This window comes from Lissotriton helveticus, chromosome 4_1 (assembly GCF_964261635.1).
Source record: "Lissotriton helveticus chromosome 4_1, aLisHel1.1, whole genome shotgun sequence".
In the NCBI taxonomy this organism is placed as follows: domain Eukaryota; kingdom Metazoa; phylum Chordata; class Amphibia; order Caudata; family Salamandridae; genus Lissotriton; species Lissotriton helveticus.
The window spans coordinates 144590474-144614478 of NC_136063.1; the positions used below are offsets into that span (position 1 = coordinate 144590474).

Below are 24005 nucleotides of genomic sequence, written 5' to 3' on the forward strand. Positions count from 1 at the left end.
AACTCACCATTGGCCTTCATCAGGGCTTCAATAGACAACTATCCCTGCCTAGTAAACGCATAGGCTCTGGAAGTAGGGTTCCTGGACCATCTCCAAAATAACCATGCTGGTGTTCGAAAAAAAGAACACGCATTAAAGATTCCTTTATCCTTTGTTTATATCTTATCACATTTGCTGTGTGTTCAAAGACAGAGGTCGAATGTCAGTCTAGTCTTCTGACAAATTAAAGCTTATTCTTTTAACATGGAAACTGGTGTTTACTTTTCTTTCTCTTACTTCAAAGTGAGATGATTTTGTAAAGTGAACTATGTGACAATCTTGCTCGTATGAAAGTAGTGCCTATAGGATGTCGTTTTCTTCAAACACACAACAAAATTTAAGTACCTATACATGAACTGTGCAAATATTTCAAAGTAAGTAAACAGGAAATCAAAAATGAATATCTTTTTTTCTAATTCTGAAGTGTGATGGAAACAAAGATTTTAATGGGATCAAAACACTTTACTTGATGATGAACAAATGATAGTCATTCGCTGAAACCAAATTTCCACACATTAGCGATAGTGCGCTACATAGTTTTATCAGTAAAACTGCTTATCTGTGCAAATTTAGCAGTTGTTTGAATGAAAATGGACTGTCTGTAAATGATAGTGCGCTACCACAATTCTTAAGTTAAATGTTTGTGACTGTGTGCTCCTGAATTCAACAACAGCTACATACTACAGCCTTACCACTCTCCTGATGAATGGGCGTGGCACTTTGTCTGATGCTTGGATTGGTCAGAATCCCTTTGAGGTCAGAGATGTAGCATTGATGGTGGTACCCCGCCTCTGAATATTGTTCCAGCACCACTGAGTAAACATTCATCCCATGTAGCATGCTAAGGAAGGTGAAAATTGAGCCTACTTGGTTTTGTTCACTACTCCAATATCGGGTAAGATTCACACCCTGGACCTGCTGAGAGGGGATCACCCTGTAGTCACACACTCTTCAAGGGTATTGAGCCGCCGTACACCTACCGATCCTCATCCGTCTGTTAGTACCCAAGATATAGATGCACAAGCGAAACACGTGTCAGCAGAAGCAGGGTCTCTTTAGTAAGAGTATTCAAATCTAAACAATAAATATATACTGATGTACAGTACTGGTTGCAAGTGTACATTTCTCATATCAAATAAGCACCAAAAACACATTTTAATCAAATGTTACTATGCCCTAGGCTTAAATTGCAATTTTTTGCAATAACATTTGCCCTCAACTCCCTTCTTAGCGAGCGGGAGGTGCAGAGCCCATGACTTTTCACAACTGTGACCCGTATACTTCAGTCGTGCAGCCACCCTGGTATACGCGCGTTTTACCGAACCACGTGTACAGAGGCGCTGTTCGAAGATCACGCATACGCACTCAGTCTTCGGAGCCAGAATCTAGGCTGGGTTTGTGCAATTCAATGCCAGATATCCATGAGATTTATTTACACACAAAGGGCGTGACTAGGGAGTCATTTTCATGTTCATTGCTTGTATACAAGCCTGTGTCGGTGCTGTCTTGAGCACCCATGAATTCAATATAGATCTATTGTGTTCCTTTGCTTGCAATAATTTAACATAAGCAATCAGTTTTTTGCATAAATAGTTCATAGCAACTGTCTCTGGTTATGTGGGGTACCCAGGGTGAACTAGCCTAAGGAGGGTCTGCAGTGGTCGGTCAAAGATTGTCATTGTAGCGCTTGGATGCCACTAGCCTGGCCTGAAACATGGTACCTTCGCCACATGCCCGGGTGTGCATGGGTGGGTGAGAAGGGGCTTGTTTGATGGACCCTTACTGTGCTACTAAATGGAGTCGTTGATGCAGCGATATCTGAGTGTTATCACAACTGGTCCTGAACGTCCATCTTAAATTCAGTGCATTATGGGAATTTAAGTCTTTGCTTGCTTCGCTTGCGCCAGTTTCCGCCAACATATGCTGGCATGTTAACGTTTATCCAGTAGCACTTTTCTCCCTGGTATTTGTAGTCTCCAGTGCTGTTACAATTCTCAGGCCATACACGAGAAGCCTATCCAGTCAATATTTTTGCTTTGCATTCTGGGGCAAGTAGTCCTGATTTTATAATGGCAAAATCAGAACAGGTCCCAGAATTAAAAGCAAAACTTGGACTGGTTGAGCTGTTCATTCAAGGACCTTGGAAACTTCACCACTCAGAGTTCCATCTTCATAATTATAGATTTATAATCCCAGCATGCTAAGCGCTGCTGGCTGAAAGCTAGGCCATTGGACTGACGCTGCACCTCACTGATAAGCGAGGGCATAGCGGACAAAAAATCATGGGCAGGAATCCGGGCAAAAAACAATGGAATGGAATGTGGACGAAGCAACCAAGGCCTGTAGTGCATCCTGAGTAAATACCATTGGCTGAGATTAATTCAAGCATTCCCTCATCACTTTTTTTGTTTTTCTAAGTAAACGCGAGGACTGGCCGATTACAGCACTTGGAAGCCATGACCAGGGCTCTGAAAGCTGACACAGATTACAAAACAAGCCCAGGTTACATTAGGGCAAGCTGGCAACTTAGATTGAACCACTGGGGTGGGAAACAAAGGAAACAGAGTAGAAGACAACAGGAGCCGTATTGCACATTATCATTGTTTGCACCCGGCGCACCTTTCAAAAGGTGCGCCGGGTGCAAACAGTGATAATGCACCCCTTTATGGTGTAAGTGCTGCCCCCGTGCAGCGCATTCATGTGAAAACACAAAGCAGCTGCTCCGTGTTTTCACTGTGCAGGCGGCACCCGCCTGCACTTTCAAAGGGGTTCAGAGATCCCCCTGCAGGCCGGTGCAGTCAATAACTGCACCCGCCTGCAAGGTGATGTCCGGGGGAACCATGGGACCCGCTTTACTCCCTTTAGAGGGCTGCTGTCAGGAGGTGCACGAACAGCGCGACACCTTTTAAATGGCGCAGTCAGTGCACCTCTGAGGGCTGCTTTGGCTCTGCGACACGTCTGTAATATGGTGCGGGCGAAGAGCCAAAGGAATCCCCGCATTTGCAAAGGGCACGCCCCTATGCAAATGAAGGAACACCCTCTGAAGGTAGCGCTGGCGTATTAAGTGCGCCAACTCTATCGGTATTATAGTAGTGGACGCACAAGCGTGTGCTCCCCCTTCTATAATACCAAAGTGCCCCGGGGAAGCGCAATGCATGCGCAAATGCCCATTGTGCCCCCAGGGCACCTTGTGTAATAAGGCCCCTGGTGATGAATGAATGAAATGGACTGATTTTTTAAATTATTTTGTAGTGTCATATAGCACCACGTACCATCGTGGGCTTTCTGTAGCATTTCAAAAAACATACACATTAAAGAAAAGTACAGGAAGTCTGGTCATGGCATGTAATCAGCTGCGGGAAGTTGCATGAAACCTGCATTCTTCGGCCACACATCTTGCTCGGAGAGGTCTACGTCTAGTGACACGCTCTCTGGAGTTGCTCTTCTTTTCGAGAGTTTTTCTGATCTGAAGGTAGTTGAAACGTGGTGAACCAGGAGACTTATGAGTTCCAGAACTTCGGGCTCTGTACCCCCAAGGTCCTGCCTCCGTGTCAGCGGTGCCTCCTCCGCTGTGGCAGAGGAACATGACCCCCTTACCAGCACCCTCAAACACTTGAAAATGAAATGATAATAAAACAGGGTTTAAACTCATTTCATTATAATTTAATTTTTCTTCTAAGTGTGCTGACTCAAGTCTTGGGGGCGGGTCCAGGGGATGACAGGCACTGAGGGGGAGTGGTAGGTGCACTGCCTTTAGTGCGCATGTGGGTTTGGCCGCCTTTCTTAGAGCGGCCAAACCCAGATGCGCACTGAAGCCGTCTCCAACCCGAGCTGCGTTGCCAGTTTGCAGACAGCAGGCACAGGCTCCCAGTCTCCCTGGGAGCACAAATCCAGGGCACTCAGGCCAATACTGATGCTGCTTTCAAACTGCATGAAAGCAGCATCAGGATTGGCTGCAGAGGATTCTGGGAGCCTGTCTGCAGAGTAGCAGCAGAGTGCAATGCGGCTGAAGGTAAGTTCTTTAAGTATTTTGTTTTTCATCCTAGCCCTGTCCTCTGTTCCTCCCCGCACCCGCCACCCTGCCCTGCCACCAGCTGCCACTGCTCCATGTCTGAATCCTTTGCAGAAGCACAGTTTGCGTAAGATGGGTGGCGGTCAGCCTTTAGTTAGTGAGTGGGATGTAAAGTAAATCACTGTGTCTTGCCTCAACACAGTCCAAATATTGAATGGACGATCTGCAGGCCTCATGAGGGATTGCAATCAGAGGCAATATCCAAGTAGGAGAAACAAATAAATAAGTGAGGAGAATTGCTCTGGACTCATTATAGTCTCCAGTGGAAATATTGATTTCATTTAGTCATATCATCACGAATATCTCATGCCCAGTGAATTTAGGTCAAGTGTTCAAATCCACTACAAGTTGTTTGGATCTTCCATCGATCTGCACTCCTCTCTTTACATGTGCGAACGGAGCACGCAAGACATTATTTGTGAACTATTAGTCGTTTGCAGACTTGTCTTCCTAATTATGAGATCATTTTTCTTTTCCTTTGTTCTGTATTATTTTTTACTGGTGGACCTATACCACGTAATTGTGGGCCATTGTCTTTGACACCAGAAGTATAAATACGTTTTTTTTGTTTATTTGCTTTTATCTGAAAGAGTGACTTCCTATACATTTGTCCTGATGAATGCCCAGAACTCCTTGATAGGGGCAAGAGATGGACAGAAACATGTTGACCTGGCTGCTTTAGTTGAGTTGAAGATATTCACTCCTCTCTGAGTTTTAATGTGCCTAATGGGGCATCCAATAACGCTCTCAATTAGTCCACCATATGGTATTTTTTTGCCCTTTCTCACAATCAATGCACACTCTGCAAAGCCCACCCATATCCAGCTCTCAAAGGAATACCACCTCTGTTTTACACCTCACTCCTATGAGCTTCACCCCAGACACCCTTGTGTATGTGGGGCCCCAGGAAGGACAGCAGCTTCCAAGAGCCACACTACCCCCTTTCCTCCTACTCTTGGGTTCCCATGTGTGGGCCATTGTGTAAAGTTACTGCCCTGCCGGTGTCAAATGATCACACTGTCCTATTCAACCACACCCTAGGTGGGTCACTGCAGGAATCCCAAACATATTTTGGAAACACCCAGGCTGACCCCTCCCCATGAAAACACACACAATGCTCTGCTGTCAATGCCCCAGTGTGATGAAAATCTCGCCCTGGGGGTTGGGGTATATGGGCTGGCCAGGCCTGCACCTGTGTTTTCTTTCGCTCTGTTTGATTTTCCTGCAGTTGGGTGTTTCAGCTGGAGCTGGTGCTGACAGATCCCACAGACGAGCATGCCACAGCAGCATTCCCCATCTGAAGGGCTAGGGCGTAGCTTCATAGGGAGTGTTTGAGGTGTGACCCCCCCAAATGAATGCATTACTGACTTTGTAGTTGTGTCTGGGGGGCCTGAGTCATGTCTGCTGTGTTTGTTTAGGTTTTTCTTGCTAATCTAATTTCACTAAGAGGTTTTAACTTGTTCATTTTTTGGCTCAGGATCACCAAAAAAGTATCAAAGATTCATCCAAAGAAGTATTTCTTGAATGTATGAAAATTTACGACTTTTTAGAATTCACAAACGTTGGCAGTTGTAGGCTTGGGAAGCTGCATCAGTCTCAGGTTTCCAGGCATACTGCTGGCAATCAAACACCCAAAAGGTGATCAGACAGGTGCTTGCAAATAGTCCAACCACTGGTAATCACTCGGGCTGGCATTCCAAACCATCCTATGCAAATCAGTCATGGGGACAGTCCATCCCAAATCTTAGTCCCCTCATCTATTCACCCTGCGGTCAACTGCCCTTTTGTCTAGAAGTCTGAGAGTCACATCCCTCCAAATCTCGCTGACTAAGCTATGACCATGCTGGAGGCAGGGCCGGCTTTAGGGCTGTGCGACTGGAGCAGCCACACCTGGCATTCTCTGGGGGGTTTGGGGGAGGGCTGTGTTTAAAAATAACATGGGTTTAAAAGTACCTGCTGCAGAGTTCCTCTTAGGTCCAGCAGTTTTCAGGCAAGAATAAAAATGTCAAGATAACGCAGGTGAATAATGTTTCTGCAGGTGACATATCTGAGTTTTGTCTAGTGGCAGTTTATCATAAAGTAGCACAAAGGGGTAATTTGCCTGCTGCAAAGAGCATGTACCATGCAGATCACAGAATTGAGTGTGAGTGAACTATGACGTGCTATAGAAAAGAAATTATGTCAGAGAGGGTCAATGGAGAGATTAGGGGCACTGTTGGAGGGTGGCAGGCAAGGAATTGGCAGAGAAGGAGGTCATGTGGGGGATGTGAAAAAAGACTGGCGCACCAGCGCTGAAGCCATCCGTGGCTGGGGGGCCTTGTGTAATATATTTGCATGCTCTGGGGCAGGGCTTCTCCAGTGCTTAATTTGTGAAAAAATAAGTACTGCAGCCCTCGTCAGGAGGCTCCTGCAGCTTGCAACAGCCACTGCCTGTGCCAGCACAACTACTAAGTAACACACTCCTCCAAGTAGGACAATTCAGACTATTTAAGGCCTCCAAAGCTATAAGAATGGCTTGGAAGGTAGATATTAGCCATTTGTAAGGTGTATTAAATTAATAGACAACTGCTGTTTTACGCATCTCTATATTAGAAAACAGTGCCACCGTGTGGCAGACTGTCATAAGTGCCAGTGTTGACAATTAAGTGCTAGTACCAAGCACTGGAAACAATCGGCTCAAATTAAGCACGCTCCTCTCCCTGCAGAGAACCCCACAACATAGTCTACATGCCTTGGGAGCAGGGCTTCATTCATGCAGGGCCCAGTACAGTGAATGCTCTCTGGGGCAGTGAACATTTTCTGACTGCAATAAAGCCCAATAGAGTTTGAGTATAGTGTCTCTTCAGCAGAAGATTCCTCTCACTGTAGCCGAACCAGGTGCAGTGTCTGCACACTCTGGGACGTCTCTCACTCATGCCAAACCCAGTGCAGTGTCTGCACACTCTGGGGCATCTCTCACTGCTGCCAAACTCAGTGCAGTGTCTGCACACTCTGGGGAATCTCTCACTGCTGCCAAACTCAGTGCAGTGTCTGCACACTCTGGGGCATCTCTCACTGCTGCCAAACTCAGTGCAGTGTCTGCACACTCTGGGGAATCTCTCACTGCTGCCAAACTCAGTGCAGTGTCTGCACACTCTGGGGCATCTCTCACTGCTGCCAAACTCAGTGCAGTGTCTGCACACTGTGGGTGTCTCTCACTGCAGATAAACCCAGTGCAGTGTTTGAATGCTGGAGCAGGGCTTCTGTCATTGTCGCAGGGCTTATGTACTATTGCGTGCCGAAAAGTCACTTTTTTGACGTACTGGTGGCGCAATGTGCCACTGGCATTTTTATAAGACCACGTAAAGTCACATTGCATGGCTTTTCATGCCCTTATAAATATGTGCCCTTTTCATGCAGAAAACTGCGTGAAAGGGGCGTTCCATGGGAGTTACTGGGGGCTGCAGCACACATAGAAAGAGGAAAAAGCCTCTTGTAATTGCTTTTGTGCAGAAAAATAATCCTTCCTGCACAAAAATAATCCTCCCCGCAATGCAGGTACCCTTGCACCATTGTGCAAAGGTGCCTGCTTTGGTGCACGGCAGCCCATTGTGCACCCGGCTCAGGGAAAAAGGACAGTAATGCACCACATCTAGTAGATATGGCGCATTCCTGCCTTTTTGCCATAGGGCAGTATAGCAGCATGGCCTCCTGCACTGCCCTACAGTAAAAGACACATTAATGAGGCCCCATGTTTCCTCATTTCAAGTGGCAGTGAGTTTATGTCACTGCAGTAGAGCAACTGCAGTGACTGCCCACGCTGGCGCACGGTACCAACCCCAGTGAACCGTATTTGTTAATCTCAGGGGCAGTGAGTTTATCATACTCTAACAACACCAGTGCTGAGTATCTCATGATCTCAGGGGACAGTGACAGCCAGTGCAGTTTACTGACCTCAGGAGACAGTTACTCAGAGCCAGTGCAGTTTACTGATCTCATGGGGCAGTGAGTCAGAGCCAGTGCAGTTACTGTTCTCCAGGGGCGGTTACTCAGAGCCAGTGCAGTTTACTGATCTCATGGGGCAGTGAGTCAGAGCCAGTGAACTTTACTGATCTCAGGGGACAGTGAGTCAGAGCCAGTGCACTTTACTGACCTCAGGAGACAGTTATTCAGAGCCAGTGCAGTTTACTGATCTCATGGGGCAGTGAGTCAGAGCCAGTGCAGTTACTGATCTCCAGGGGCGGTTACTCAGAGCCAGTGCAGTTTACTGATCTCATGGGGCAGTGAGTCAGAGCCAGCGCACTTTACAGATCTCAGGGGACAGTGAGTCAGAGCCAGTGCACTTTACTGACCTCAGGAGACAGTTATTCAGAGCCAGTGCAGTTTACTGATCTCATGGGGCAGTGAGTCAGAGCCAGTGCAGTTACTGATCTCCAGGGGCGGTTACTCAGAGCCAGTGCAGTTTACTGATCTCATGGGGCAGTGAGTCAGAGCCAGCGCACTTTACTGATCTCAGGGGACAGTGAGTCAGAGCCAGTGCACTTTACTGACCTCAGGAGACAGTTACTCAGAGCCAGTGCAGTTTACTGATCTCAGGAGACAGTTACTCAGAGCCAGTGCAGTTTACTGATCTCCAGGGACAGTGAGTCAGAGCCAGTGCAGTGTACTGATCTCAGGGGATAGTGAGTCAGAGCCGGTGCAGTTTACTGATCTCAGGGGACAGTGAGTCAGAGCCGGTGCAGTTTACTGATCTCCGGGTACAGTGAGTCCGAGCCAGTGCAGTTTACTGATGTCAGAGAACTGTGAGTCAGAGCTGGTGCAGTTTACTGATCACAGGGGACAGTGTGTCAGAGTCAGTTCAGTTTACTGATCTCAGGGGACAGTGAGTCAGAGCCAGCGCACTTTACTGATCTCAGGGGACAGTGAGTCAGAGCCAGTGCACTTTACTGACCTCAGGAGACAGTTACTCAGAGCCAGTGCAGTTTACTGATCTCAGGAGACAGTTACTCAGAGCCAGTGCAGTTTACTGATCTCCAGGGACAGTGAGTCAGAGCCAGTGCAGTGTACTGATCTCAGGGGATAGTGAGTCAGAGCCGGTGCAGTTTACTGATCTCAGGGGACAGTGAGTCAGAGCCGGTGCAGTTTACTGATCTCCGGGTACAGTGAGTCCGAGCCAGTGCAGTTTACTGATGTCAGAGAACTGTGAGTCAGAGCTGGTGCAGTTTACTGATCACAGGGGACAGTGTGTCAGAGTCAGTTCAGTTTACTGATCTCAGGGGACAGTGAGTCAGAGCCGGTGCAGTTTACTGATTTCAGGGGACAGTGTGTCAGAGTCAATTCAGTTTACTGATCTCGGGACTGTGAATCAGAGCCGGTGCAGTTTACTGATCTCAGGGGACAGTGAGTCAGAGCCAGCGCACTTTACTGATCTCAGGGGACAGTGAGTCAGAGCCAGTGCACTTTACTGAGCTCAGGAGACAGTTACTCAGAGCCAGTGCAGTTTACTGATCTCAGGAGACAGTTACTCAGAGCCAGTGCAGTTTACTGATCTCCAGGGACAGTGAGTCAGAGCCAGTGCAGTGTACTGATCTCAGGGGATAGTGAGTCAGAGCCGGTGCAGTTTACTGATCTCAGGGGACAGTGAGTCAGAGCCGGTGCAGTTTACTGATCTCCGGGTACAGTGAGTCCGAGCCAGTGCAGTTTACTGATGTCAGAGAACTGTGAGTCAGAGCTGGTGCAGTTTACTGATCACAGGGGACAGTGTGTCAGAGTCAGTTCAGTTTACTGATCTCAGGGGACAGTGAGTCAGAGCCGGTGCAGTTTACTGATTTCAGGGGACAGTGTGTCAGAGTCAATTCAGTTTACTGATCTCGGGACTGTGAATCAGAGCCGGTGCAGTTTACTGATCTCAGGGGACAGTGAGTCAGAGCCAGCGCACTTTACTGATCTCAGGGGACAGTGAGTCAGAGCCAGTGCACTTTACTGACCTCAGGAGACAGTTACTCAGAGCCAGTGCAGTTTACTGATCTCAGGAGACAGTTACTCAGAGCCAGTGCAGTTTACTGATCTCCAGGGACAGTGAGTCAGAGCCAGTGCAGTGTACTGATCTCAGGGGATAGTGAGTCAGAGCCGGTGCAGTTTACTGATCTCAGGGGACAGTGAGTCAGAGCCGGTGCAGTTTACTGATCTCCGGGTACAGTGAGTCCGAGCCAGTGCAGTTTACTGATGTCAGAGAACTGTGAGTCAGAGCTGGTGCAGTTTACTGATCACAGGGGACAGTGTGTCAGAGTCAGTTCAGTTTACTGATCTCAGGGGACAGTGAGTCAGAGCCGGTGCAGTTTACTGATTTCAGGGGACAGTGTGTCAGAGTCAATTCAGTTTACTGATCTCGGGACTGTGAATCAGAGCCGGTGCAGTTTACTGATCTCAGGGGACAGTGAGTCAGAGCCAGCGCACTTTACTGATCTCAGGGGACAGTGAGTCAGAGCCAGTGCACTTTACTGACCTCAGGAGACAGTTACTCAGAGCCAGTGCAGTTTACTGATCTCAGGAGACAGTTACTCAGAGCCAGTGCAGTTTACTGATCTCCAGGGACAGTGAGTCAGAGCCAGTGCAGTGTACTGATCTCAGGGGATAGTGAGTCAGAGCCGGTGCAGTTTACTGATCTCAGGGGACAGTGAGTCAGAGCCGGTGCAGTTTACTGATCTCCGGGTACAGTGAGTCCGAGCCAGTGCAGTTTACTGATGTCAGAGAACTGTGAGTCAGAGCTGGTGCAGTTTACTGATCACAGGGGACAGTGTGTCAGAGTCAGTTCAGTTTACTGATCTCAGGGGACAGTGAGTCAGAGCCGGTGCAGTTTACTGATCACAGGGGACAGTGTGTCAGAGTCAGTTCAGTTTACTGATCTCAGGGGACAGTGAGTCAGAGCCGGTGCAGTTTACTGATCACAGGGGACAGTGTGTCAGAGTCAGTTCAGTTTACTGATCTCGGGACTGTGAATCAGAGCCGGTGCAGTTTACTGATCTCAGAGGACAGTGAGTCAGAGCCAGTGCAGTTTACTGATCTCCGGGGGCCTACGAATCTATATAGGATCTGTGTGCTTAGACAACATAAACCAAGTGATTGGTGTCCAGACTAACATATCCTTTGGGGGTGCCTGGAATCAGTCTGCAGATCTGCTAGCTCACAGTGCCACTATAAGCCCCACAACCTTACCAAGGAGTAAATAGTTTCTTACCAAGGAGTGAATAGTTTCTGGCAACTATCGAACATGACAACTCTCAAACCTCTCAGAGATCCTGGAAACAGTACGGTACTTTTCGCTCAGTCACACTTGCTCACTTGTTCTCAGAGAGATACACAGAATAAACGGTGGGGACGTTTTCAATAAGCATTTATTGAACCAGCGTCATTCTAGTATAAAATACGTGTGCTGCGACAACCATTAAAAAGAAACAGATATATACGATTATAAGCACCAACAGAGTAAATAAAAGGTAGAATTCTACCATGGTGCTAAAACAGTGAATATGTGCAAGTATATAGATACATGGCAGTAATCATGCGTACTCCTTAAGATACAAGCCCTAACTAAGTGTACCTACGTGTACCTAGCATGTATGTCGGTGTAGAGCCAAGAATCACCATAGGAAAGAGCCAACCCCATTACCTGATGGGAGAGAACAAAGGACCCAGTCTTGGTCTCGAGTTGCAGACCCCGCGAGGGATGTGGAGTGTCTGTGGGCAGGGACTTCAGCATCTCGTGTCAGCATGGAAGCTTCTCCTCAGGTTTGCCCAGCAAAGATGTGGTACTTATATACCCGAAAGGTACCCTCTGGGGTTTTATCTAGATGTGTCATGGTACTGTGGGCCTGTCAGCCAAGGATGATGATAGTGGTGGCTTTTGTACAGAGTTATTATGCAGAAGATGGTAATTCTGCTGTGATACTAAGAATCCTCATGCATAATAAATGTGGCTTGTTTTTGAATAAAGCCACACAACATTTTTTCGTCACCTAACTAGGTAAAAGGTCAATACCAGAGCCGTTATGTAGATCAAGGTAGGACAAATGTAAGTGAAAGGTCGTGAAACTTTCTAGGCCTATATTGGGGTTTATAACAGACAGTGCGTTAAAAATCTGTTCCAGGTGGACCCTGAGTTGTTTATCACTGACCAGATTTGGCTCTTTAAAGTATGGTCTCTGACTTCTTTGTTTTTGAGCAGTAAGCTACAAATATACCCAATGTTGAGATGACAGGCTGAATTCCATGCGGATTTGAGCATGGGAGGTTTTGTATGGGAGACAGAATACTCTGCGGAAGCAGGCTGATTGCACTCTGTCTAACCATGTGCACATTTTGTCTTTAAAAATTGTTGCGCCATAGGCAACTGTTGGCAAGAATTTAGCACCTATTACATAAATTAACGGTGATAAGTTCGGCATACTCAAAGCTTTCCTTACTCTTGAGAATGCCCCCTCTAGGCAGCGGGTCACTCCCTGCATTGCAGTAATGTGCGGCGCCCCGTGGTCTATCCAGACTCGCAAATGCTTACATGCAGCCACTTCCTCTATAGATTTTCCTTTAGTATGCCAGAAACATTTTCTTGCGCCGTTGCGCGTTGTCTTGAGACCATCATCACTTGGTTTTTGCAATGTTGATGGTTGGAGAGTTTATCTTTCAATGTGAGGCCAGTGAGGTGAAGAGCCTCTGGAGGCCCACCGGGTATTGGTCGAGGAGGACCGTATCACCTGCGTATTGCATTAATTGAATTTTGGAGCCGGCAAGTTTGGCCGGAAAGGCCCAAGTATCTGCCAGCCACTCTGGCAGGTATGCTAGATACAAATTACAAAGTAATCGGGCCAATATACACCTTTGCTTCAGCCTTCTGTTGGTCATGATTGTGTTGGTCATGGACCATCTAGTGGAAACTCTTATTTTCACCCAGGTATCAGAGTACAAGGTGATAAGAGCGCTTAATAAGGATTGTGGATTACCCCAGTTGCTTAATTTTTCCCATAATATCGGGCAGGCCACACTGCCTAATGTTGTTTGGAAGTCAATAAACCCTAAATACGAAGACTTTCTTTTTAATGCAAGCACATCCTCAATCATGTGGGTTAGGCAAACCAGGTTATCTTCAATGTGGCAGCCCTTTTGAAAACCAGTTGGGTGTATGGGATCAATTTGGGCTCTTCCACTCAAGGAGTCAGTTCTTGAAGTAAGGTGCTGGCTTAGCACTTCCCTGCAACATCAAGGAGTGTGATCATCCAGTAATTTTCGTGACTGGATTAAGAGCCTTTTTTGTGGATTGGGATGAGCAGGGAGCCTCGCCAAGAGTTCGGAATAGATCCACCCATTCTGCATTCCCTGAATAGTGGAACCATAATTGAAGCCCATTTTGCACTGAGCCTTTGTAACCCTTTGTCGGGATGCCATTTGAACCGGACGCATTTTTTTAATGATGTGAGCGACGTGAGTAGGTGTTTTCTTTACGGTGAGCTCTGCTCCTATATGAGAGTTGACATGCTTTAGACAGTGACATCCGATCCGTTTGTCAATGTGGGGCTCTAGGTAGAGAGTATTAATGTGGGCCTCGCATTCGGTGGGGGCAATGTTTGTGGCCGATGATGGTTGGTCTGGTCTGACACCCTTATTCATCTAAATCCCAAATTTCCTTTGGTCTTATGATTTTATGATTTTGTGTGCATTTTTCCAATGATGCTCTTTCTTCAGCTTCGAATGGGTGAATCTTGTTTTCCTTTACTCCTTGCGAGCAGTCCATATCTTCCCTTGTAGTGATTTGTATTCAATGTTACCGCTATGTTTGTATTCAATGTTATCATGGGTGCATCTACACAGTATGTTTTTTAATTTGTGTTTTATTTTCACTATTGTTTGTATTTGATAAGGCATTGGGTTTTTGGTGAAGATATATATGGCCCAGGCATTATCCTGGTGGCTAAGTTTTCTCTTAGATCTTCCACTACTGTTTCCCATGATATTGTGATCAGTGGATCGCTTCGTTCTTGTTTTAATTTATCCAGGAAATGGTCCACTGTCTCGTCGATCATTCCCAGGTGATCCATAGTCCACTGCGCTTTTTTTTACTGGTTCTAAGTTATCTTCTTGCCCAATCGGAAGGGTTGCTGGGCGAAGGCATTGTGTGATAGGCCCTTCGCACATGAGGATATCGTGGTCTCTTGCCAATGAAAATATTACTGCAAATTTCTGGACTGAACGAAAGTGAGCGATCGAGACCCAGATGTAGTCCAATGTGGCCATCCTGAAGCATGAAACATGCGTGAAGGCAGCAGATGAGTCAGATTGAGATCTTCCATTCAAAATGCAAAGGCATAATTCATCTAGATAAGCTGCTATTTTTGTACCATGCCCGACTTTCCGTTGATACTAACACCTTATCTCCGCGATGGCCCACATTTGATCATTCAATGAAGTTAAAGGAGAATCCAAGTCTGATTCCATGATGCTGGTATTAAATTCTTCCATTATTAACCACAGATCATTTGGGAACTGAGAGAGAAGGCCCCTCAAAGCTGGGAGCATTTTACTCAAAGTTACTTCATGTTTGATTCTAGATGGGTGGAGATAAAAGGATGACAATTCAGCACCTGATGAGCCACAACATTGTTGCTTTGCAAGAAACCTGGGCTCTGCAAACTATCCCATGGCAGGACTACACTGTTTACGAATCATATGCAATAGCGTCATAATTAGAGGGCCACGCCTCTGGAGGTGTGTCAATTTATGTGAAGAACAACCTGGCCCTACATGTTACTCCTATATGCAAAGGGCAGGGAGACTATATATCCCTCACTGCCCAGACTCAGCAGGTGAAAGCTTGCAGCCCGGAACAACAAAATGTGATCGTCAGCAGAATTTACCTTCACCCAGCTTCACTAACTCACACCTGTGTACAGTTCTTCTATCTCTTCAACAGTCCAACCCAGGATGCAAACTTCAGTGGCCACCAGAGGGCGCTGCTGAACCCAGTCTCTAAGGTGTGACATTATCCTATCTGTGGCAACCCATCCAGACACAGCCCCGGGCTGCTTCCGAAGGGGCAGGGAAATGTGAATAAACTGAACGGTCACGTACATTAAATGTGATTACATTGAGCTGTATCTACCATAATGCACTGGGGGAGAGGGAAGGGGCTTGTGCAACACGTGGAAGCATGGGCCACACACATGAAGGGTTCTTATGGGCTATGTCAGAATAGGAGGGATGCCACCTGCTTGTGGCCTCAGTGGGACCCACGTGCTTTGTTTGTTTCACTGCAGTTATCTCTCTCTCTCTCTCTCGCTCTCTCTCTACATATATATATATATATAGAGATTTGATAGATAGATAGATAGATAGATAGATAGATAGATAGATAGATAGATAGATAGATAGATAGATAGATAGATAGATAGATAGATATAAGCATCATATAAGCATCTATAGAAGGAATAAATATTCTTTGGTGAATGGCAAAACCATGAAACACGTGTCGGGAGATTTCAAAGACTGTCTCAGAAAGTACCTAAATGCTGAAATAATTGAATTCTGATTAAACTGAACAGCAAAAGAACTGAACTATGAGTGATCTCAACGGTGACAACCACAATGCATTCCGGGAGGGTTAGTAGTGCAACATGAGCGTGTGAACCACACCTGTGAAACACAAACATTGTCCGAGGTGCAACTATAAACAATTATGGGTGTTTATTTACTGCAACAGAAATAACCAGTTTCGTATTCCTTTCCGGTCTAGAACTTAAGTTCACTTTTACAGGTTTATGTTGCACATTTTTTTTTTAGTACACTTCAAGAATGCTTTATATATTTTCAAAACTTCACAGGTTTAGCAAACTTTGCAAAGGATGCACAATTAATATTGTGAATAAAAAATACTGCTTATAGAGGGTTTGAGGGAATTATTTTTGTATCAAAAACCCTCTTCTGCGTGGCACAAAAAAGGTTTGCCAGAAATAAAAACGTTTTAATAAGAATTTTCACACACAGGCAACACTTTGTGAAGTGTGCAAAACGTTAAAAAAATTAGAGATTTTAAAAAAAGTCATAAATATGTCCCTGCGTTATTTTTGAAGTCTAAATATTTTCCTGCTGAAAAAGGAGGCCCAGTTGACAGGGCTGTGAACTCCTTTCATTGAGACCTGTGCACCCCATCACCAGCACCAAGAGGGTACTGTCAAGGTTTGCTTTACAGTGAATAATGTTCACCATGCACGGATGAAATGAGCACTCCTGTGGGGTGCTGCTCTGAGTATGTATTTTTGTGCTTTACAGCACATCATAAACATCATCAACCGATTAATTAATTGGCCTCCCCTTCTGTATTTTGCATTTCCAGAAACCCACACTCGAAGTTCTCAGCACCTTTTGAGTCTGCAGGGGAGTTCCTTGGATTGCAGCGCAGCACCACGTACAACACTTCACCAAGCGCCAAGAAGCTTGAAGGTGGCACCCAGTGATTCCAGCTCCCAATCAGAAGGCAGGACCAGCCACAACAACCAGGTGAGACAAGGGGCTGGAGACTGCATTGGACTTCAGTTGTCCCTAACCCATCAAGAGCTACCAGTAGCTCCCTGACACTTTCAGAGTAGTTCCCAGTATTTAGCAGTGCCTGTAATGAGCAGTGCTCAGTCAGATTTATGGGCCCGGGCACAGAACTGAAGCAATGAGGTATTTAAATCTTAAATAAAAGTCCTTGCAACTAAGAACTGGAGCATGAGAACAAAATTATGTTTCTGAATGTTTTTAAATGGAATAAAATGAAATTGAAGAGTTAACTAGGATCATATGTATCAAACGAATGTTTAGCCGCACACACTGAGAATCGCAAAAAACAGAGATTGCGACTAAAAATTCGCAAAACGCAATGTATAAGCAAAATCGCACAGCAATATTAAGGAAGCGCAAAATGTGCGATTGCTTAATGTTGCGTAAGCATTTAAGGAATCGCAAATTGCTATTCCTTAAATGCTATGTATCAAGCACCCAAGTTGTGCGATTTCTCCTTAATAAATCGCAAATTACCACCAACTTCAAGTTGTTGGTAATTTGCGATTTCTGTCAATAATGCACTTTTTAGCATTTTTCAAAGTGCCATGTGGCGCACATGCATGCCCTTAGGGCATGTATGTGTGCCATATGCGCACACATGCTCATTTCAGAGGTGCATAAGGGTGTCCTTATGACACCCTTGCACCCTTGAAATTATTCTCAATTTGCGATTCTCAAATTGTGAATTGCAAATTGAGAATGACTTCCCATTCATTCTTATGGGCCTCCTGGCCCATAGGAATGAATGGGAAGGTATTCCTTAATTGCGATTTCGCAATTTGCTAATCGCAATTAAGGAAGACTAAGAAATCGCTAAATATTTTCAATTTTTTTAATACATCCCGTTTTGCAATTCTCAAATAGCGATTCCCAAAAAAATCGCTATTTGAGAATCACAAACACGGATTTTGATACATATGCCCCTTAATCATAAAATTAACTCTTCATTTTAATGTTATCTCATTTCAAGGTGTTGCATTACAAACAGCAGGCCTGTTGCTCCCAGTGGCCGGTAGATACTGTGCCATATTTATAACTGAAAAATAATCTAATTTTTTTCAACTGGGAGACATTTAAAGTGGATACAAAATATTTCTATGAAACACTAAGTCAATGTTTTCTCCACTTTCAATTAAGCCAGTTACTTCTTAATATTCTATGAGGCATGTTTCTTCAATTTAAATTCCTCCCATTTAAACAAATAGCTGTTTTTGTCCCATTATAATATGGCACAGTGTCTACAGGCCACTGGGTGAAAGATGCTTGCTGTTTGAAAATGCCACACTTTGAAATGGGAGAAAAATTAAAAAAGGAGTTTTATGGAATCCATATACACATAAGGATAAGTCTTCAGTTTAATTTTCTCCCATTTGAAAGTATCACATTTACACACAGCGGACATCTTGCTCCCAGTGGCTGGTAGGCACACTGTTGTATTTATAACTGAAAAATACAGCCATTTTTTTAAGTGGGAGAAATTTAAAGTGCAATTTTTTTCCACTATTATGAATTTTTTTTTGCACTTCTCCGGTTAAAAAAGCAGTTGTACATTTGTATTATACATGATAACAGTGCCACATATGGTGACAGGTATGTCCTGTGGCCAAGTACATACAACAGAGACTCTCAGTCATCCATACATGTATAGCCCATTAATACGCACACATTTTCATCAATCCCAAAGAGAACGGTCTCACTGACACACATGGCAGACCTGTCTGTCATAGTGCTCCTAGTCAAAGTATATTGTTCAAACCCTAGTCTTTGGCTTCATGGGCATTAGGTGTGGATTCAATGAAACTGGGCGTGGGGGTGTCTGGTAACATTGCACGAGTGGCTTGGCCTTCAATAGCTCACAGTGATTTTCACTGATCAGAAATAGCTCGCTCTACAGAACAAGCATTGAAAATGCAATAGGTCTCACATTAGAAAAGTTGGAGCTATTGGTTTGTAAATGACAATTTTCTTTAATGTGTTGGTCTTGAAAATAGCCAAATTAATAGCTTTGTCATTTACAATGCCAATACTTAAAACTTTTTCAAATGTGACACCTATAGCATTTGTAAGGCAACATGTTTTGTATGTACGTGACTTAGATGTATTCATCTAACAAATACAAATGGCTTTTAATTTTTTTAAATAATTAATACTGAAATAAAAGTTCTTGTAATTTATAATAGCAATAGTTTTCATTCTCTAAGCTCGTAATTAGATTTCCTTTGTTTTAAAACTAGCACACGGGAAGGTGTGAGTGCTGGAGTCACTGTTTTTAGCATTGTTTGTTCCAGGTAATCAGTTTATGAATCGTATTAATAAAACTGAGCAAGGTGGCCAAGGGGTCCTGGGTTACCAAGCACGCGGATATTGTGTTGGAACTAGAGATGTTGGTTGCCTAGAGAATAACAAGTCGGGCGGCACAACAGGGGCAGAAAAAAAAATGCGGCCGCGAAATGAAAGTAAAAAACGCGGCCGCGAAATGAAAGCCTTTGATGCAGCAAGGGGCGGAGCGGATACCTTTGAAAAGCTTCTGGAGGCACCAAGCTGGGGAACAGATGGCTGGCTTTGATGTGCACGCGATCTGGGTGCCATGTACACTCCTTAGCATGTGTGATGGATATCAAGATGGTGCACTGAAGGCACACTCTGGAAAAGCAGCTTCAAGTCAATAGAGTAGAAGCAGCGGCTGTGCACGCTTCCCTCGCGAGTTGAATGTACTGTCCAGTCGGCTGCAGAATATTCTTGGCTCTTTGTCAGGTTGCAGCAGCTCATACTTCCTCCTTTGCACTTACCGCTCACTTTTTTTTTTTAAACCTTTATCATTGCAAAACAAAAGCCACCCGAATGCGCAAGTAAAATGGGACCCAATGTGCACAACCAAATTATAGACTGAATTGGCTACAGTGGCTTGTCTGTGATGTTTAGTGAACTCTGTAGCACTCACCAGCCGTAGTGCAGACCACTTGTGAACATGGGGGATGGGCAACAATGTCCGAAGCCATAGATCTTGTTGCCCCATGGCCGATGCAGCTAGGTCGTCCTGCCCGGTTACTTCAGTACATTCTATTTCTTGTAGCTTTATCTTCTCTCAAATGCAGGAAGCACTCGAATCGTACTGCAAAATATAGCATGCAAGGCACCGAAGCCTACTTTGCACCACTAAATATACAGGCAGTGCCAAAGCAAGGCTTTAAGCTTGGCAGATCCTGTAAGTACACAGCACGGACTGTATTGGAAATGTGACATTGAAACGGGACCCCGATTACCCCTCTATTCCTGCCTTTCACTCACTACCAAGTTTTTAATGTCCTTAGATAGCACTTAAGGAGTCTGTACAATGTAACCTCTTATACACCATTACCTGAAAACAAAGTCACTTATTTATCCCGAGCGAGGGAAGTAATGACTGGTGACATCCAGCGCCTCAGGAGATTATTTAATGTGCTGGGGTGCGGAGCAGCTTGTCTCGTCGCACTCTGTCATGCAAGGAGAACGCAGAGCAAAAACTTGCATGGGCATCGGAGATTGGGTGTGAAGGAGCCAGAGACTGCCAGCAGAAAGGGGAGTCATGAAAATCTGAGAAGCAGTGGCGGAGAGCTGCATCGGAGGGAAATGCAACATGGCCAAATATACCAACAGAGAGGAAAAGACCATTGCTGTGGGGAGGGGGGAGGAGAAATGCGACACGGCCTGGCGGCCGTGAAAGTGAAACTTGCATGGGCGTCGGAGATTGGCTGTGAAGGAGCCAGCGACTGCCAGCAGACAGGGGAGGTATGAAAATCTGAGAAGCAGTGGCGGAGAGCAAGCTTGTATACAATATTCCATTCGTATTCCTATCTAAATTAGATCATGACAGCTTTCATCCTCTAAGCTTGTAATTAGATTTCCTTTGTTTTAAAACTAGCACACGGGAAGGTGTGAGTGCTGGAGTCACTGTTTTTAGCATTGTTTGTTCCAGGTAATCAGTTTATGAATCGTATTAATAAAACTGAGCAAGGTGGCCAAGGGGTCCTAGGTTACCAAGCACGCGGACATTGTGTTGGAACTAGAGATGCCGGTTGCCTAGAGAATAACAAGTCGGGCGGCACAACAGGGGCAGAAAAAAAAAACGCGGCCGCAAAATGAAAGCCTTTGATGCAGCAAGGGGCGGAGCGGATACCTTTGAAGAGCTGCTGGAGGCACCAAGCTGGGGAACAGATGGCTGGCTTTGATGTGCACGCGCTTTTTATGTCAATGCGCTTGCGCATTGAGCTTGCTTTTCACGGGCACTGCATGGAATCGCCCGATAGTTAAGCTCTGGATAAGCCTTTATATTCTCGCAAGCTCAATGCGCAAGCGCATTGACAGGTGAGACCTGAAAAGTGGGAGACCCCTGCACTAAACAAGACTAAGCACCAGCACTAAACACCAGTGCTTAGCATGAGCAGCAAGCATGAGCAGCAAACATAAGCACGGACCATTAGTGCTAAACATAGCTGTTAAGCACTAGCATTTAACACAAGGACTAAGCCAGCGTGATTACTAACAGGTTGAATCACAAGTCATTTATAAACTATTCTTATGCACGTCTAGCTACAATTTTCGTTCACGTCAAGCCTCCTGATGACTATTTTTGGTTTGTTTCATACTCAAGGATGCATCCGGAAACCGAGACTCGTTCGACTCCACGAGGAAGGCGCTACACTGCCTTTACTACTTGGAACTTGCACAATTGCCAAGCTCCAAAGCGATTTCCAAACAAGGGTTCTGGCGAATCTACTGTTGCCGCCCCCTGTGCTTTCAAACTACCCGATCAGGACCGGGTTGGAAATATCACCGGTCCCTCGACCCCGACCTTTGACGAATTTCGTCAGCCCTGAGGAGTCACAGCCACATGTTGTGACGAAACACGTGTCGGCTTGACCTGTATTTACAGTAATTCCAAAATGGGGAATACTGTGTTTGAATAAAAACCCTTTAAGACTACTCGCTGTGTCCGATCTATCCCTACTATCGTTACTTCCAGACAAACCAGTCTACCTATATATATTGTGTGCTCTGGACAAAATTACATAAACTTAAAGAGAAGGAGGTCCTTCTTCTTTCTTCCTTCACAGAGGTTAAGGTTTTCCTCTGACCAAGAAGCACCTACTATAATCATCCATTAGAACATTACCCTACCGTAACAAGTTGTGCGCCATTTTTTCTGAAACACTTAAAAAACCTTTTTCGCTGATCGCTAATCATACTCAAGGATGATTATGCCATTAGAACTAAGCATTGATAAACTGAAGAACTACTCAGGCAGGTCCTTCCCTGACTTGACTCTTTCTTGACAGTCTAGAGGTACAGGGTGAGGTTGGGCATCTCAGTGCCAGATTTATCTCCTGCACGCTTTGTGCTACCAGCCGGCCACAGTAGGTGACCTCCTTTTCTCCCTTTCTTTTGTACTTTTATGAACTCCTCTCTCTTTTCCACTTCCTTCCTTTAGCTCCCCCTTTAATGTCTCCCTTTCCTCTGATTACTTTCACCCCTCTTCTAAATTGCTCCTGTACATTTACTCTTCTAATTTCCCTACCAGCCCTCTGTTCTGCTGTTCCTTTCAGTGTCTGACTCTTTACTGCTTATGCCATTCTCCCTTTTATCATATTTTTTTTATTTTTACCCTTTAGTCATTTCTCAGTCCCAACTCCTTATAATCTCCCCTCAATCTCTTCCCTGGCCCCTACACATCTTCAAGCATCCCACCTCGACTCTATTTGTCTGTCCCCTTTCCATTCTCCAGTTCTTCTCTGACTGCAGTTACTGCCACACCTGATCTCCTGCGACACAGTTTGCTTCCTTCTGCTCCCCGCTGGTCGTGGCTTAAGGCGGGTCTTCCAACCTGCCCTAACTTGCTGCTCTTTGGTACAAACTTCCCTTGCGTGCAGAGCCGCAACCTTGTGGAACAAGATGGACAGACGGAAGGCTGGTTCACTGCATAGCTGTGCAGGGCTGGGCAGGATGAGGTTACCTCATGTCATTAGCAGGTCTCAGGGCAGGCGGGCAGGTGCATCAGGTCATCTTGTTCATCCTCAGGTATGAACAAGCTGTGAATGGACTCGGAGACTATGACTGTGACAGACAAGCTCTTACCTGACTTTTCTCACCTCCCAAACAGACGGAATGTCCGGCTGTTCCACATACAGACCAGACAAGATGGCTGTCTCTGATAATGTCACTCTCAGACACTCACTGAAAACATCCAGAAACCTGGGGGTTCTACTTGAGATGGTAATGGTTGTGTTGAAGTAAGTGCTCTCCAGCCATAACAGGCTGGTTGTTTCAGGTGAGACAGGAGATTCTCAGACATGGTCAGACACAACCACGGAGACACCCCGGATAGAAAGTGTGAACATGTGGAACAACGCAGTGAAGAGCGACTTTCAATTAATGATCCGAAAGCTTTTCATTTCACTCACAGTCAATGCTCACTCATTACTTAAGCCAATTGTGTAAAAAGCTGGTCCTGTATGTCTTTACATAGTGCCTTCATTGACACATGGGTCTCCTCTCTCTACCCCCCTCTTTCTTGCTTGTAATCCTGTGGGGTTCACATTAGGGATGAGCAAAGTTTAAACCTGGAACTCCAAACCTAGCAAAGTTGATAAATGTTATGCTCCCAACATTTTTGCAAATTTTGTGGAGTTAAAAAACGTAATCTGCAAAATAAAATATCATCTTGCAAAAACAGTTTTTTCAAGAGAATTATCCTTCTAAACATAGCTGGTTTGAAGAGTGCTCTCCAGCATCCCTACTTTTAGAGGGAGTTTTTCCCTGCTTTTCTTTTTGTTTAACTTAACCAACGTCATGAAGTTAAAAAAAAGTTGGAAAGTTTCAAACACCTTTCTGAAGTTTCAGATGAGAAGCCTTTCATTGATATAGTATATATCCTCTCCATAATGTTTATTTTGAATCTCTTCATGCGTCCCTTTGCCTCCTAGCTTGGACTTCACTATATATAGATTTTTGCAACTGAATGAGTAAATAAAACGTATTCAAGTTTCTTCTGCTCGCACTGTTTTTAAGAAACAGTTAAAAAGACTCTATTTGGACACATTACAAATAATACTCACGATTGGCACCTGGGATTCAAAATAAGCACCTCAGATCTAATGATAACTGATTCATGGGCCCCCAAAGCCCTTTCCTACTGAAGGCAAACATGTATGTCAAAGAATATGGACTACCAGGCCCATATTGCACTGCGAAATGACACGAGAAGCTGTATAACCGAAACCCATCCCTACCAGAGATGCACAGCAGAGAGATCCTCGAGTGTGGTGATATGAGAAAAAGCGCAAACACA

The 24005-nt window shown here is 45.2% G+C and overlaps 1 protein-coding gene across 2 annotated transcripts in view; it reads left to right on the forward strand.

Annotated features, from left to right (window-relative positions):
* EPPK1 (epiplakin 1) overlaps positions 1–24005 on the forward strand; it is a 157797-nt gene that overhangs the window by 28970 nt on the left and 104822 nt on the right. For both annotated transcript variants that reach the window (XM_078686577.1, XM_078686576.1), the window contains exon 2: positions 16470–16633. The gene's annotated coding sequence lies outside the window, so the exon portion shown is untranslated. The remainder of the gene's footprint in view (positions 1–16469; positions 16634–24005) is intronic.